Below are 4824 nucleotides of genomic sequence, written 5' to 3'. Positions count from 1 at the left end.
TAAAAAATTTCAGACAACAGTGATATCATATAAAAGCAACATGAAATGTTTTATTGAGAAAATGACCACTCAGGTGAGTAATATCACAACAGCAATGTCAGAACATCTTCAATATCAGATAATCTTCATTTTTGTGTTAAAATTTTTTTAAAATTGTTTTTAAAATTACTTCAACTCATTCACCTGGGGATGCAGAATAATAGCTGTGGTCCTGGTCAAATCTTTAAAAATAATAGATTCAGAGGTGTGTGTGTGTGTGTGTGTGTGTGTGTGTGTGTGTGTACAGAAACTACCAAGGCAGATGGTATGAGGGAATTTAGAAATACATAGGTCTTGTAATTTATCCTTCCTCAAACCCTGGGGAAGGGGCATGTAGTTTTCTCAGGGCACAAATCTAACAGTCACTGTGGATGTCTGGACTGCGTTGCAACAAAAGGGCATTATCTCTTGAAGCGGACATCACCTGCAGCCCAGGCCAGGGAGTTCCAGGGGAGGGAGCCGAGCTATTACTCGGCCCGGATGGCAGAGGGGGCATCCACGACCAGGGGGTTCTCCTCCTCAGGGGCGCTGCTTTCTAGTCCACAGCAACAAAGGCAGGTGTTTCAGTAGGGTTCTTCTTGATCTTGCCCGCTCTTCCCTCCAGATCCTGGCCCTGGACGCCAGGCGCCTGCTGTGGGCGGCGGCGCGGGTTATTGGGGCGGCAGGATCCATAGCTTGGAGGAGGCCTCTGTTGCAGATCGCCGCAGGCGTCGTGCCCGCTCTCCCTGTGCTCCGCCTCCAGCTCCGCAGAGATGCCTGGTGAGGTTATTGGACCAAGAGTGGTGCCTCAGCCCCTAGGGCGTCGCAGCAGGTGGCTGGGGCTCCGATGCCGTCACGGCTCGCCCTCGGGACTTGTGTTCTGCGCGGACCCTGGCAGGAGGTCGGGCCGTGGGCCGCTGGTGGTAGCCAGGATCGATGGGCAGCGGGTCACGGTTGGGGCCCTGCGGCAGGGCGGGAAGCGCCAAGGCCTTTGGCCTTTGGGGTGGCCAGGCCAACAGCGCCTCAGGCCCTGGGATGCGGTGAAGCCTTCCCCGCTGCCCTCGCCTTTGGCAACGTCGTGCTCAGCGCCCTTCGGACTGCGTGGTGGCGGCGCTTGGCCGTGGATAGAGAATCCCCGGCGGGAGCGGGGGCTGTGGGCAGCATAGCGGCTTCCCTCCACTGGGGCGCCCGCTCACATTAGCGGCCTCGGTGCCCCGCTCACCCTGCACCACGTGGAACTCGATAGTCTCGCCTTCGCCCACGCCGCGTTCGAACTTGCGAGGGTTGTTCCGGGGGATGGCCATCCGGTGAACGAACACACCTTCCTGGGTATCATGCCTGCTGATGAAACCGTACCCATTCTTCACGTTCAACCACTTGACAGAGCCTTGCACCCTCTTAGCGATGACTTTCTTGGGCACCTTTCCCATGGCGCCCACCACGGTGGTCTTGGGGATCGCATCCCCGCTGAGGTTGCCAGCACCTAGGGCTCGGGGCAGATCTCCACCTCCCAAGGATGCCAGGTGTTCCTGTGATGCTTGAGGGGAGACTGAAGAAGCCACCTCAGTGAGGGAGGCCTCTCCAGCCTCACTCATGAGGCCCTCCTTGCTCTCCTTTCTCAGAGAATCTGAGGGAATTTGGCCCTCTGTGGCTGGAAGGTGGGGGAGGGGCTGGAGGCAGGACCCTCTCCAAGAGGGTTGTGGGTCAGGGCCAAGGGTTCTCTGGCTTCACTCTGAGACTCTTGAAGAGGCCTGTGGGTTCTCCTGGGGCTAGGGGACGCAGACCAAACAATGGCTACCATGGTGATGTTTCACTGTGGGGGGGCATGGCCTTCCTAGAGTGGCCTCTGAGCTGGGGGGCGGGGCAAATGCACTCCTCCCCATGCTCCTGCAAGCACATCACAGTACCTCGTGGTTTCTGGTTGAGAGGAGGCACACTTGAAGCTCTAGGGAGTGGTCTTGAACACCCTCTTACTTGCTTGAGTGGATGTGAGGAGAGGACCCAACTTCCATCCCTCTTCCTTGGTTGGGGAGATTCACAGCCTCCTAAGGGCACTCTCTCCATATTTTCTCAAAAAACCGTGGTCCTCTTCCAACCCCTGGTGTGCCCTCTATATGGATGAGGCATTTTGTGTAACTTGAGGCAAAATGACAACCGCATGATGTTAAGACCCAGTCAAAGTAGCCTGCTGTGGTGTTTGTTTGTTTGTTTTGCTTTTGTTTTCTGGCAGGGGAGCAAAGGAAGGCTGCCAGGGCTAGAATGCTCGTACTGAGAGGACACTAAAGTCACGCAGGTTTATCCAGACTAGTGTTAAGATTGCGTTGACCTAAAACAAATAGACTGTCAGGTATTGCCCCAACAAAAATGGGTTTATTCCGGATCAACAAAGAATTGCAATTCAGGGTCTGCAACCATGGTGAGCCAAGTGGAAATCCCCCCAACAGGGAGAGGATAACTCTTTCAAAGAGAGGAAGAGGAAGTTAGGAAGACTATAGTAAACAAATTGTCCATTGGAGGCTGAGAGTTGGAAGTGTGGTGGCTTTTCTTTGGCTGAGTCATGACAGTCTCTCATTGGCCGAGCTCTTGCCAGGCAAGAAGAGGAAGTCTTTATGTTTCCTGCTGGGCTCTGTTGTCGTCATAGGGTGTGAGAGCTCACCCTTCTAGCCTCCCGACTCTATTTTAATACGAAGTTTCTCTTTATTAATTTTTATACTCCTCCCCTTTGATCAAGATCTTTCTCTGAAAACATCACTGATCAATGGTCCGATTTTCCTGTTTCAGCAGATTTTTGTCCCTAAGTGTCAGGAAGGACCGTTCCTTGGTGTACTATCCCATGTTAGAGTGAAAGTGCACAGTTTGGAAACCTATTGAAGTCACATTAGAGTAACAAGGAGTGGCAGGAGGGAGAACTGTTAGGCACGTTTTATCTAAAGTTCGTGTTATCAAGATCATACACATAGGAGATCATCTGAAGCATTATGCCACCATCAGGGGTTTGGCAGACAAAGTTCCAAGAGGCCTAATCTGGATATCTTGGGAAAGCTGTCTTATCAGATATTGTCTGCTTCAATTTCAGAAAACCTCTACTTTCATATCACCAGATGATGTGCAGGTCCATTCAGGATTGGTGCTTTCTTTAGGTGTGTCACGTGAGTTCAAGGGGCTATCCCCTGGAGCTTGGTGGCACAAGGGTTTGTTAGCAGTACCTGATAGGGGCCTTTCCTAGCAAGGTTGAAGAGATTCCTTCTGGAAGTGTCTTTTCCAATAGATGAAATGTCCAGGTTGCAAGGTGTGATGCTTAGTACCTTCCTCTCCTGAAAGCACACTGTGAAAAGATTGCTCTATCAAAACATGGTTATTTATAATAGAAGCAATTAGGCCTTTGAAATATCAGAATATCTCTCCTTTTATCAGTTGTGGCTCAAAAGAAGCAGGAGTCCAGTGACTATCCTGTGACTCTCAGAGGGTGAGAGTTTGTGAGTTCGAAAAGGGGTGGTTCTGAGATTCAGAAGGACCAATGGCAATACTTTTGGCCAAGGTAATTTGAGGGCCTCTACAAATTTTGCCAACTGAGTCTTAATAATGCCGTTAGTGCATTTGACTAAACCAGATGATTGGTAAGTGCAGTGAAAGTGCTGTAAAACTGGCCAAACAGTGCAGACTGGTTGAAGTACCTGACCAGTAAAATGGGTGCCTCAATCATTATGAAGTTTGAGAGGAGTTCCCCAGATAGGGATAATCTTTTCCAAAAGGACTTTAGCCACAGAAGAAGCAGTAGCCTGTTTGCAAGGGGAGGCTTCAGTCCAGTGTGAAAACATACAGATTATGACTAAAACATGTTTATATCCACAATGTGGAGGAAGTTTTTTGAAATCCTTTTTCCAGAGCCTGAATGGTCCATTAGGCAGTTTAAAATGGCCGAGAACCGTACAGATGTTCTTCTCTGGGTTGTATTTTATACAAGTGGGAGAAGTGTACATTCAAAGAAGATATACAGATAAAAAATAAGTTAACACAAACATGATACACTTCGTATGCCATTAGGGAATTACAAATGAAAACAATAAGACAGGACTACACACCTATTAGAACTGCTAATCTCCTCCCAAAATGAAAACATCAAATACTGGAGGATGGGAAACAACAGCAACTTTAACTCATTGCTAAAGGAACACATTTACGGCCTCTTAAGAAGTAGTTTGATAGTATTTTCCAAGGCTAAACAAGTCTCACACCTTGGGATCCATTGAGGTAGGCACTTTTTGCCCCCTTGTTAATGTTTCCCCACCAATATTCATTCATAAATGTTATCATTTTGTCTGTAGGCCAATAGTTTAATGCATGTACAGTGGTTAGCAGTGGGAAATTTAGTCTCCTGTAAAACCGTGCTGCTATTTCATCTGACTTGGAGCTTTCTCTTATTATCAAACCAACAATTGTTGAATTTCCAATCTTGTATCCCTTTTCTGCGGCCAAATGTTGAGCTTCTCTAGCCAGTTTTTCTAAGTTATAATTTGGGGAACTATCCCTGTGAACCATCACAGAGGTTTGGCTCTTGTCGATTACTTTAAGGGCAGCATTCCTTGCGGAAATGTCAGCAAGGTGATTTCCCTTAGCTTCCAGAGCATCGAGTTCAGAATGCCTCAGGATCTTGATAATAGCTAAAATGGCAGGTAAATGTATTTCATCCAATAATCCCTGAACAGAGAGGCCACTTTAAATTTCATTTCCACAGGAAATAAGGAAGCCATGTTGCGCTACAACATTCCAAACTCATGAGCTACCCTGAAAGCATATCTACTACCA

At 48.4% G+C, this 4824-nt stretch overlaps 1 pseudogene; it reads right to left on the bottom strand.

Annotated features, from left to right (window-relative positions):
• Positions 1–506: 506 nt before the first annotated feature.
• LOC111171327 (Y-box-binding protein 3-like) lies at positions 507–1613 on the bottom strand (annotated as a pseudogene).
• Between the last annotated feature and the right edge of the window lie 3211 nt (positions 1614–4824).

This window comes from Delphinapterus leucas, chromosome X, assembly GCF_059928025.1.
Source record: "Delphinapterus leucas isolate spDelLeu-1000000601 "Yukka" chromosome X, BTC_Dleu_Yukka2, whole genome shotgun sequence".
In the NCBI taxonomy this organism is placed as follows: domain Eukaryota; kingdom Metazoa; phylum Chordata; class Mammalia; order Artiodactyla; family Monodontidae; genus Delphinapterus; species Delphinapterus leucas.
This window is presented reverse-complemented; position numbering and strand designations above follow the sequence as displayed.